Consider the following 13,494-nt stretch of genomic DNA (forward strand, 5'->3'; position numbering starts at 1 on the left):
TCACTCCATAGATGCTGCCTCACTCGCTGAGTTTCTCCAGCATATTTGTCTACCTTAGATGTTGAGAAATATGACATATTTGTTTGGTTTTCCCTCCAGTGAACCATTTTCATTTGTTACAAAACCATTGGATTTAGAGAAAATGCCTATTTAAAAGGGTGAAAGAGTTAAAGATGGAATAAAAACTTTCAGGAATAAATGTTGACTCTAGTTCACAATCTGACAAATGATAATTCTCTTTACATCTTTTTGTCAGCAGGCTGCATTTTCATTTCATTTCATTAGTCTAATCATTCGAACTACTAACGAGCAGTTCATAAAGATTCACATAGCACTTACTTACAGTATTTTAATGTGAGTGAGTGTTACCATATTTATGTATATACTGTACCTTGCATAATTAAATATGGCATTCTTCTTTAAAAGTCCAATAAGGCTATATTGCATCCAAAATATGTCAACAATCATTTTCTTTGGAACATGTGGATTTTTCCAAACTTATAGAACATTCTTTACATTGTCAGAATTAATTTCACTCTCCTAAAGCTAATTTAAAACTTCCTATGAGATTTTACTTTGTGCACTGTGACACAGAATTTGGCATGTGGGGTGTTGCTGCTGAAGCATAACTTATTAATACTTCATAAGGCCCAATGGTCACATTAGCAGTCATTATTTTCATAAACCCTGAATAAAACAATTGTTCTGTGGCTGTCAGGAAAAACGAAAACAAACTGATTTATGGAATAAGAGCTCAAATTAAAATGGTTATCACTCATTTCATAGCGACAGAAAGAGATTTCACTCGACACAACAGATTGGATCAAATGAAAACTTGTATTTATAGAGCACCTTCCAGGACCCTTTTTGAAAATTCATCCTGCAGCAGGATCTTGATGGTTGATGGAGAAATGGGAGGTATTGCATTTTGGAAAGTCTAACATGGGCAGGACCTGCACAGTGAATGATAAAGATCTGGGTAATGTTGTAGAACAGATGGATCCAGGAGTGCATGTAAGGTTATATGTGATAGGAGCAGAGATAGGCCATTTGGCCCATCAAGTCTACTGTGCCATTCAAACATGACTGATCTCCAGTATCTCTCCCTTCGAACCCCATTCTCCTGCCTTCTCCTCATAACCTCTACCACCCATACTAATCAATAATCTATCTATCTCTATTTTAAAAATATCCATTGACTTGGCCTCCACAGCATTCTGTGGTAAATAATTCCACAGATTCACCACCCTCTGACTAAAGACATTCCTTATCTCCTTCCGAAAGGAACATCCTTTAATTCTGAGGCTATGACCTCTGGTCCTAGACTCACCCACTAGTGGAAACATTCTCTCCACTTCCACTCTATGCAAGCTTTTCACTACTTGGTTGGTTTTAATGAGACATGTTTCCTTGAAAGTGGCATCACAGTAAGATAGGGTAGGCAAAAATGCTTTTGGCATATTGGCCTTCATCTGTCAGAGTATTGAGTGTAGAAGTTGGAAAGTCATGTTGCAGTGCGCTGTTATTTTCGAGATTTATGCGATGAACTGATCCGCGAGAAACTCGTTGGAGGTATGCTCAGTGATAAGGTGAGAGACGAATTACTTCGTAACACTGAACTGACTCTAAATCAAGCCGAACACGCCTGTTGGATTGCTGAGATAATTGCTTCTCACACTAAGTCTGTGATCTCTGGGCAGCCATCCAGTATAGTGTTAACCTTACAGGGATCTCCTGTCATAACAAGCATCTGCAGCCTTCCCCCGTCTGGCAGCAGATAAGGTCTGCTGATCAATGTCCTAATTGTAACTATTCTCATGCTCCGGGTCGGGAGTTCTATATTGCATATGGTAAAATTTGCATTTTGTGCAACAAATTCAATCACTTTGCACAATGTTGTCATTCCCGTGTGACTGAATCCGTCCCAAGGATGTGTTTGCACCTGTTACAACATGAGCTTGCTGATAACGAAAGCCCGTACCTTGAGGAACCATCCCCCGCTCAACTCTCTGCAAGTGAAGATGACAGTTCAGCCATCCACTCCTTCCTCTCTTCCTCTAATGAGCCACTTGACCCTGAGGTAACTAGGTTTGTGAATAACAAGCCTGTGATCACAAAGATTGATACCGGCACGAAATGTAATGTAATCTCGTTATCTGAGTTTAAAAAAAACACGTAATGCTGAACATGTTGAAAAGGCCTCGGCCACGATTCAGGCCTTTGGGGGTGATGTTCTACACCCGCTTGGACAAATTGATTTAAAATTGCATCATAGACTCGCAGACTCATACCCTGAAGTTCAACATCGTCAAGGGAGATTTTGAAACTCTGCTGGTATCAATGCATGCCACGATCTACAAGAATAGTCTACTTTGGCCATGCTGTCCATCAACTCTTTCTCATTGAGGGCTCCACTCAGCAAGTACTCCCTCAATATAGATAGCTGTTTAACGATGAGCTTGGCAAGCTGCCCCTCAAATACAAAATCGCCGCATCTAATGGGTGGCCTGCTGACCTGTCCGGCACGTGTGTGGTACGATTCCGCATCTCCTATCACTACCGATGGCGACTGCAAGCATGTTTCATATGCTTCTCACACATTAGCCCATACTGAACAACGTCCAGATTGAAATAAAATTGCTTGCGGTGGTATTCGCCTGCATGGAATTCAAAGACTATATTTTTGGGAAGTCTGTGACTATAGAAAAAGACCACCAGCCACTGGTCACCATCTTGAATACACCCATTCATGCTGCTCCAGCTCGCCTGCAATGATGATGCAGCTGCAGCGTTTTGATTTCAACATTGTCCACAAAAAAGGCAAAGACATGCACATAGGTGACACGCTATCAAGGGCCCCATGCAAAACTAACGAACAACAGTCGTCTGGCATGGCTGGTTGGATAAACAACACAGCACCCCGCTCGCGATCCGCCCATACTTCCTGGTTCTCAATGAACTGGTGTTACAGGACAGGATTGTAGTCAAGGACCACAAGGCAGTTGTCCCAGCCGTCCTCCGGGACAGGTACTTCGACACCATCCACAGGGGCCACCCCGGTGTGGAGGCAACCTTACAATGGGCACAGAGCATGTTTTACTGGTCTGGTATGACCAAGTATATATGTGACAAACTGAATTCTGCGCCATCTGCAAAAGCCTGACGCCACACCAGCAGAAACAGCCCCTACTGCTGCACCCGTTCCTCCTCTACCATGGTCCATGGTAGCCACAGACATATTTGAATGCCATGGGAAACACTATCTGGTTCTTGTCGACTCTTATTCAGGCTGGTTTGACATTGATCTACCCCAAACCATCACATCTGAAGCAGTTATCCAGAAGTTGCAATGCCAGTTCTCTGTGCACGGTTCCCCTGTACACCTTCTATCCGACAACGACAGTCAGTTCATCAGCCAGCTTTTCAAAAACTTTGCACAATGATTGGACTTTCAACATTTCACCAGCAGCCCTGAGTTTCGGCAGTCCAAAGGACTGACCGAACGGGCCGTCCGAAGCTCAAAACAACTAATGGAGCATTCTTATCATGGACTGATAAGATAGTCTACCTGGATCTGCTCAATTGAATGAACATTGCCAGGGATAGCATACTGGGTTCCCCAGCCCAACGACTGCTGTCACGTCAAACCTGTGCTGCCCTGCCTGTACCCCAGCAGCTTCTGCAGCCACAGGTCTGTTCTCTGCCCGCAGTCCAGAAACAACTACAATTCAAGCTCGAGGCGAAAAACTTTTTTTCGACAAGTCCAGTAAGCCACTTATACCTCTCTCCAGTGGACAGATTGTTCGCCTCCAAACCAACAAGGGCTATGGCCGTCTGGGTCACAACTACAGCCCTGCCAAAGAACCGCACTCCTACCTGGTTAGCGCGGACGGGGCCATTTACAGATGCAACCATCAATATCTCCTTCCTGTGAAGGAACCGAATCCTGTGACTCCGTATCCAGAGGTCTCGTGTTTTGTATACCCTCCCATTACTGGGCCGTCTGATCCGCTACCGGAGACTATGTCCCCCGCGGCCACTCCACGGCGTTCAGCGCCCTGCTCGCCTACTTCACCACCTCCACCCGGCGGGTCTCCGGTGTGTCCCTGGTCACATCCCCAGTCACTTCACCAGTGAAAGGAGGAGATGCGGGTTCGTACCGCACACATGCCGGACGGGTCAGCAGCCCACCCATTAGATACGGTGATTTTGTCAACCATTTATACTTCCTCATATGCGTTATTAAGGTTTCGGCTGCTGAATTGTTTAGCCACAATGTTTCCACATATCTGCTTCATTTTGTTTCTACAAGGAAAGATGTAGATTGGTTATTTCCTACTAACCAATTGTAGTGCTTATTAGTAGTTGCTCCGTCTAATGTGCGATTTAAATTACCAAGATCTTGCTTACGTAATTCAGTCTGAGTAACTGCTAGTTACTGTAATGTTCTGCAGACCAATGCTGTAAGTGGACTTTAATAAATGTGTTGTATCTTGACGTGTGTACAACTCGACTTATTACACAGGTATATGAATCGGACAGGTTTAGAGGGAAATGGGCCAATTGCAAGCAGGTGGGACTAGTGTAGATGGGACTTGTTAGTTGGTGTTGGCAAGTTGGGCCGAAGGGCCTATTTCCACAATGTATGACTATCACTGTAAAGAGAGCACAGCCACTTCTGCACAATACACAATGGCCAAATTCCCCTTTTCAGCATAATGATAATAAGATTGTCTGATTAGAGTGAAGGCCAAATGCTGGTCAAGATACTGGGGATAACTCCAAAAGTGAATACAATATTCCAAGTGTTAACTTACCAAATTCCTGTACAACTGTAACATAATGCGACAACATCTATTGTCAATTCCCTGACCGATGGAGGCCAGTGTGCCAAAAGCCTTCTTCACCACCCTATCTCTGCTCCACAAAACTAATCATAGTTCTTCCATTCACTGTGAAGATCCTGAGCTGGTTTTACTTTCCAAAATGCAATATATTACACTTTTCTGAACTAAACTGAAATAACCATTCCTTGGCTCACTTGCCTAGCTGATCTAGATCACTCTGTAACTCTTCACTCTCTACAATCCCAAATATCTTTGTCATAAGATCATGTCATAAGGAATATGAATAGAATTAGGTATTTTGGCCCATCAAATCTACTCCTCCATTCAATCATGCCTGGTTTATCACTCCCTCCTAACCCAACTTCTGCCTTCTCCCCATAACCTCTAAAACCTGTACTTATCAAGAATTTATCTCTGCCTTAAAAATATCCACTGACTTGGTCTCCACAGCCTTCTGTGACCTTCTGTGTCATCTACAAACTTATAGATCAAGCCGTGTACATTCTCAACCAAATCCTTAATATAGATGACAAACAGCAATGGGCCCAGCTCTGATTCCTGAGGAATACCAGTAGTCAGAGGCCTCCAGTCAAAAAAAAAAAAACAACCTTCCATCAACATCCTCTGCTTTATACAATGAAGGTAATTCTCTACAGTAAGCTAGCTCTCCCTGGATCCCACACGATTATGGTCATAAGTGATAGTAGAATTAGGCCATTTGGCCCATCAAGTCAACTCTACCATTCAATCATGGCTGATCTATCACTCCCTCATAACCCCATTTTCCTACCTTCTCCCCATAACCTCTGACACCTATAATAATGGTACACCAGTCTAACATTTTAGACTAACATACAATGAGAAGCCTTATTACAAGGCTTACTGAAGTCCATATATACTCTGGCCATGACCCTGCCCTCATTAATCTCCTTGGATACCTCTTCAACAACCTAATTCAAAATCATGAGACATGTTTCCCACATGCAAAACATGATGACTATCCCTGAACAACCCCTGTTTTTTTTCCAAATGCATGTTCATCTAATCTTTATGAAACTTCTCCATAAACAGAAAAAAATAATTTGTACTTACAACAGCATAAGCGGTCTGTAAACACAGTACTCAATAGATAACATAATAAAACAAAGAACAAAATGTTCAATTGAAAAAACAATATCAATGCTAAACAAAGCAAAAGCTTAAAGTCCCTAGTGCAACCAAGACAATTTGTAGTACCAAGTTTAGTTTGTAATTGTAGCCTGATGGTTCTTGGGAAGAAGCTGCCACTGAACTTGGACAGTTTTCAGTCTCCTAAGTGTGTGGCCAGGGTGGTGTGAATCCTTGATGATGCTGGCTGCTTTTTTGAGATAGTGCCTCCTATAGATCCCTTTGATGATAGGAAGGTTGGTACCCGTGATGGATCGAGCAGTGTCCTACACTTTTTGTAATTTCCTTTATTCCAGGGCGTTCAAGTTGCCAAACCAGGCCATACACAATCAGTCAATATGCTCTCTACCATACACCTGTGGAGGTTCAAGAGGATATTTATCCACATACCAAATCTGTTCAATCTTCTAAGGCTGTAGAAGGGTTGATGGATTGTCTTAATGATTGCATCATCGAGCTGGGTCCAGGACTGATCCTCAGAGAAATGCAGACTCAGGAACCTGTTGACTCTTTCCAATACCGACCCATCAATGAAGACAGGTTTGTGGATTCTCAACACACCATTCATTACCCTCCAGTCTTCCTGTACACATCACCTGTGTCTAACAATGATTCACATATCTTGAACAGGGATCTTGAGATATCTACTCTAGCTACCCATATTGTACTTGGATATATCTAACCAGGCTGGGGAGATTAATTGGCCTGTCCCACTTACGCGTCCTTGGCTCACAAATTAAGCAACCTCGTGGTCGCTTGAGGCGTACGGGCACCATATGGCCGCATGGTGCTGGTCCCACTTAGAAGCGCGGAGGGGTATTGAGTTGTGCGGGGCCGGTCCCGACCTCGTGCGGGGCTCCGAAATTCTTGCAGTGAACGAAATCTTCGCGCGCCAATGGCCTGTCGCGGAACTGACGGCCAAAGTGGGACAGGCCCAAGACCCTAGCACGACGCAATGTCTCACCTTCAACAGGAGCAGAAGCAGGCAAACGATCGCCGATTTCGGTCTGGGGCTCACAGCCATTGCGGTCCGGATCCGCCCCCACTTCTACTCCCAGAGCGGGGCCAAGAAAATTGAAGATAGACACAAAATGCAGGAGTAACTCAGCGGGACCGGCAGCATCTCTGGAGAGAAGCAATGGGTGACGTTTCGGGTCAAGACCCTTCTTTTCAGACTAAAGAAGAGTCTCGACATGAAACGTCACCATTTCTTCTCGGCAGAGGTGCTGCCGGACCCGCTGAGTTACTCCAGCTTTGTGTCCTTCTTCAAATGACCTCACGCGCTCCAGGCGGCTGTGCGTACGGATGTAATCGCGCCCGACCTTCGCTCGACCATCTCGGTTCAACGCGACCACGAGGTTGCGTAATTTGCGTGCCCAGGACACGTAAGTGGGACGCCCTTTATCCATCTTCATACCTCTCAGGACATCCAGCATAGCACTTCCAACACGTCCTCAACTGTAATACCAATTGTCTTCAAGACATCTCTGTTAACTTCCCCAGGTTTCCTATGATTCATACCGTTCTCTGCAGGGAAATACAGAGGAAAAATATTAATTGAGGACCTTGTTCATCTCCAGCTTCTTTCATACATCACTGGAACACCAGATTATAGTCTGACAATAATTGAAATCAAATTGTAAGATTGAGAACAATATTGAAGTTCTACATGTTATTTTTTGTTTTGCCAGTTTTTTTTAAGATAATTAAGAATTGAAGAATGCCACTAAAGGCAAGTACAATGACAAAACTCAAGATGTATAACCATCTGGTTAATTCAAATGTGTTTCATGTTTGTAGAAATTGTAATGTATTTTTGTATGTTATTTGACAAGAAAGTATAATTATATGTAACAATTTTGTTGTGAAAGAAGAAGATAAATCATATTCTGACAGAAACAAAATAACAGAATGTAATTTCAGCAATTGGTCTGCTGCTTCTAACGAGAATGATTCTCACAGCCAAGTGAGGTGATAAAATACTCTTAATCCACTCTTAATTAATCCTAAAAGGTATATATATATTGAGGTAACAGCATATGCAGAATAAAACTGTACTGAAGTCATCCAGCACATTTTTTTGTTCTTTACTCAAGATTCCAACATCTGCAGTTTCTTGTGTCTCCATATACAAAGCGAAAGCCCATTTTAAAGTAGGCCGATTTCTCTCAGAACACCATTTTGGCTTATGACAAATACAGCATTAAAATATATATTGATCTGTGCCTTTGATGAGAAGGAGAAAACCAGTGGAGAGCCTACAGTGGGTATCGGAGGTCGGATGGGGTCACGGTCGCACTGCCGAGAGAACAAAGAGTGACCCAGCATGGGGGGAGGGGGGCTAGGGGATTCAGAGACTGGGGGGGGGGGGGGGCAGTAAGAGAACAAAGTGAGGAATCCGGCATGGGGAGGCCACTGAGAACAAAGAGGGACCATTGGGGACTACATTGAACTCTTTGTAACTTTCTCGGCACTCAGTATGCTTTGTTTATGATAGGCACAAATTTCACTGTGATGTCACATTTGATAACCAAGTATCAATCAATCAATCAGTATCAAAGGATTTAAAAAAAAATTAGCAACTGATCTTTAAATCGTAAAGTATTTTCATGGGTAAACAGTACAGCCCACAATGTCTACACTGAGCATAATGCCGTTAAACTAATCTCCTCTGTCTGCTTGCGATCCATATTCCTCCATTCCCCACTTATCCATGTACCAAAGTCAATGCGTGTTAAATGCTTCAATCATATCAGTCACCACCACACAGGCAGTGTGTTCCAGGCACCCAACACCTGTGTAAAAAAACCTGTCCCGCATATCTACTTTTAATTTTGTCCCTTTCAACTTAAAGCTATGCGCTCTAATCTTTGACATTTCTTCCAAGGGAAAAAAATGTTCTAACTATTTACCCTGTCAATGCCTCACATGTATACTGTTGCTAAAACTCTTCATCTTGTTTGTGGCTGTCTGTGTGTATGTGTATGCATGCAAATTTCTATTTTCCTATTTTCTTCCAAACGCTAAGCCACAGCCATCCCATTTTCACACTTTCTACTCACTCACCATTGAGGTGATAAACATCGTCCCGTCGCATTCCCACCTATACTTCCACAGTTTATAATTGTTTAAAACATGGGTCAGCAACCTAGGGCCTCCGGCCCGCATGCGGCCCATAACCCGATATCATCTGGCCCGCAGGCATATATTTTTTTCTATAATCATCTGGCCCGCAGACTTCCATCATCTCCGGAGGTCACAGCACCCTGGCGCGGTGATGCAAGGAGGCAAAGCGGCCTGCGCTTGCGGCCGCAATGGCAGAGCTACTGAGCTGTGGCGAGCACCGAACAGCACTGAGAGCCGAGCAGCGAGCAGCGGCGAGCAGCGCCGAGCACCAAGCATCGCCGATCGCCAAACTGCGGCAAGCGCCGAGCTCTGGCTGTACCGCATCCTGCGCAAAGCCTCTGGCACGGCCGTGCACCTCCTGTGTCTGGGCTCCACTGTCCGGATCGGGTTTGGTAATAGGCGGGGATGAGTGAGTGTGAGTATTTGAGCCACCACCATCAGATCAGAGCCAAAGCAATGGTCCGTAGGTATGCCATGTTCGTTAGCACCCGTAACTAGGGGCCAGTGCTCCGGGTGGCATCCTCGAAGGGGCGGGATCTATGTGAACACGTGATTTGATACCTGCCATCCGGGGCAGGATGGGGGTGGGATCCATGTGTACACGTGATAGATGTGGCCTGCCGTCCGCTCACAGACATGCGTCCTGTCCCCTATGCAGAAGAAAGTTGCCAACCCCTGGTTTAAAGTTTAAAACAAACCCAGAATACTCACCATTTCGGGACAAAAAACAGTGTGACGTCACAATAGACTGCAAGATTCAAGATTCAAGATTCAAGAGAGTTTATTGTCATGTGTCCCAGATAGGACAATGAAATTCTTGCTTTGCTTCAGCACAACAGAATATGGTAGGCATGAATACAGAACAGATCAGTGTGTCCATATACAATTATATAAATATATACACACATGAATAAATAAACAGATAAAGTGCAAATAAACAGATAATGGGCAATTAATGTTCAGTTTTGTTTGAGTTGAGTTTAATAGCCTGATGGCTGTGGGGAAGCAGCTATTCCTGAACCTGGACATTGCAGTCTTCAGGCTCCTGTACCTGAAGGTAGCAGGGAGATAAGTGTGTGACCAGGATGGTGTAGGTCCTTGATGATGTTGCCAGCCTTTTTGAGGCAGCGACTGTGATAGATCCCCTCGATGGTAGGAAGGTCAGAACCGATGATGGACTGCGCAGTATTTACTACTTTTTGTCGTCTTTTCTGCTCCTGGGCACTCAAGTTGCCGAACCAAGCCATGATGCAACTGGTCAGCATGCTCTCTATTGTGCAACTGTAGAAGTTAGTGAGAGTCCTCCTTGATATACCGACTCTCCGTAATCTTCTCATGAAGTAGAGGCGCTGATGTGCTTTCTATATAATTGCATCAGTGTTCTCGGACAAGGAGAGATTTTCAGAGATGTGCACGCCCAGGAATTTGAAACTCTTGACCCTTTACATCACCAACCCGTTGATATAAACGGGGCTGAGGGTTCCCATCATACCCCTTCCAAAGTCCACAATCAGTTCCCTGGTTTTGCTTGTATTGAGGGCCAGGTTATTGTGCTGGCACCATTTGGTCAGTAGGTCGATCCCTCTTCTATATTCTGACTCATCCCCATCAGTGATATGTCCCACAACAGTGGTGTCATCTGGGAACTGGATGATGGTGACTTGCAAGGCAGGACAGGACACTCCGGGAGGGAGAGGCACTCCAGCCCACCCGAGTGATGTCACAATCGACTCGCAACGCAGGACGGGACACTCTGGGAGGGAGGAGCACTCCAGTGCACCCACATGGCAGCCGCTGCTGGTGCCCGACACCTAGTGGCCATGGTGGAGCCGGAGTGGGAGCTGGAGTGGGGCTTGGGATGGGGCCATGACTGCTGATGCCCGACACCTGTTTTTGAGGGTGGTGCAGCAGGCCCTGGCTGGAGCTGAGCCTGGTGCTCGAGCAGCTGGATTGAGAGCCGAGCCCGGGGACGAAAACAAAGCCGCAACTGGAAGCAAGTCAGGCCTGGGCCAAGTACGAGAACCAGGCTTAGTTCCAGACCCTGGCACCGCTCTACGACCTGGGTAGGTCCTGGGGCAGGGAATGGGAGTGAGGGGAGGAGGATGAGTACCGTGGCACTCTTTAACTCAGCGGGACAGGGAGCATCTCCGAGAGACAGGGCCATTACAATGTTGCAGTTGAGTTTATGCAGTAATAGACTTGCCAAACAACATTATATCTGTAATCAGGTTTTAGCAATTTCAGCAATAGCAAGCTATTTACATTAAAATATATTTATTTCCAATCATTGCAGCTGTAGTATTAGTTCTGTATCATGAAGAAATGTGTGATTCGTGGCTGCAACAGCTGTTGACAAATAGTGTGAAATGTTGCCTTCTCCCAATGCATTAAATCTGAAAAATTCTATTAACAGAAAATTAATTTTCAAATAAGTGATTTATTTCTGTATTATTGGTTTAAGAAAAATGTAATAAGCATCAATGCAATAATGTTTATAATTAATAATTTCTTGAATGCGTATACACAAAAAAATAGTTTGATGAAACCACAGATGCAATATGCATTGAATTTTAGTATGCACTAAACTAAGTGGGCCCCATTGGGTCCCTGTCACATGGGAGGCCTGGTTACCAAAGCAACCCGTTCCCCCAACACAATATTCCATCACTCATACATAGCCCCCAGTTGTGCAGGTGCAACTCGCTTCCCCTCATCCCTAGGAATCTCTCCCCCGCCTCTTCACCCTCCCTCTTCTTTCCCATCTCCTATTCCCCTTCCCAATCCCACCCTCACCTCTCTCTCCCCCTCCTTTCCCCTACCCACAGTCACTCTCTCCCTCCCTCCATAACTCCTCTCCCCTCTCTACCCCCTCCTATCCACCTGTCCCCATCTCCCCCACTCCTCACCTCCCTCTATCCCCCCACTATCCTTCCTCAACTCCCCAACTTCCCACCTCTACATCTATCCCCCACTCCCCTCTTCCTCTCCCTCAAATTCCCCCTCCTCCCCCACTCTCCCTCCTCACCTCCTCCCTCTTTCCTCTCTCCTCATCACCTTCCCAATCCCTCCCTCACCTATCCTATCCCCTTCCCTCAGTCACTCCCTCCCTCCCTCCATATGTCCTCTCCCCTCTCTACCTCCCTCCTTTCCCTCTACTCCCCTCCTCCCCCACTCTCTCTCCTCACCTCCCCACCACTTTCCCCCCTCTCTGTCCCTACCCCGTGTTGGTAATGTTCAACAGCTAAGAAAGCATAATTAAGGAGAGAAACAGAGCTAATGTTCAAGTAAACCTAACAGGTTTATACCATATGCCCCTGTCCCACTTAGGAAACCTGAACGGAAACTCTGGAGATTTTGATCCCCACCAAAGGTTTCTGTGTGGTTCCCGGAGGTTGCAGGTGGTTGCAGGAGGTTGCAGGTAGTGGAAGCAGGTAGGGAAACTGACAAAAACCTCCGGGAAGGTTTCCTAAGTGGGACAGGGGCATAATAAGTTAACTGTTTTTCTTTCCAGGACTGCAAAAATAGCCTGAGGGTCATCAAAGAGGAAGATAATAGTTCAGCTACTAGTTGGTAGATAGTACTATCTAGTACTATGTAGATACTACTAGGTAGATAGTAGACTCAACGGGTCAGTCAACATCTCTGGAGAAAAGGAATAGGTGATGATTCAGGTTGAGACCCTTATTCAGACTGATAATTTACTCAATAGCTGCCGCACCCGCTGAGAAACTCAGCGGGTGCGGCAGCATCTATGGATTGATGGAAATAGGCAACGTTTCAGGCCGAACCCCTTCTTCAGACTGGGTTTCGGTCCAAGAAGAGTTTCGGCCCAAAACGTTGCCTATTTTCTTCGCTCCATAGATGCTGCCGCATCCGCTGACTTCCTCCAGCAATTTTGTCTACCATCATTCTTGTAAACCTCTTCTGGACCCTGTCCATGGCCCGCTCATCCTTTCTCAGATATGGTGCCCAGAATTTCTCACAATATTCCAAATCTTGTTGGGTTTTTTTGTCCATCAACAACAATATCAACAATTTGCATCTACATTGAACCTTTAATATACTTAAATCGTCTAAGGTACTTCCGAGGAGAATATTAAAATAAACAATAAGAGCCAGGGATGATTACAATAGTAGATTTGAACAATTTCACAGAGAAGTGGGGGGAAAAAAAACATTGCAGCAGAAATACCAAAGAATAGGTAACTGAATACACAAGGAACTGCAGATATTGAAAACTTGAGTGAAAAAAGCAAAGTGCCGGAGGAACTCAGTAAGTCCTGCCACATCTATGGAGGGAATGGGTTGATGATGTTTCTGGTTGGGACACTTCCTCAGACATAGATAACTGTTA

Source organism: Leucoraja erinacea, chromosome 2 (genome assembly GCF_028641065.1).
Source record: "Leucoraja erinacea ecotype New England chromosome 2, Leri_hhj_1, whole genome shotgun sequence".
Lineage (NCBI taxonomy): Eukaryota > Metazoa > Chordata > Chondrichthyes > Rajiformes > Rajidae > Leucoraja > Leucoraja erinaceus.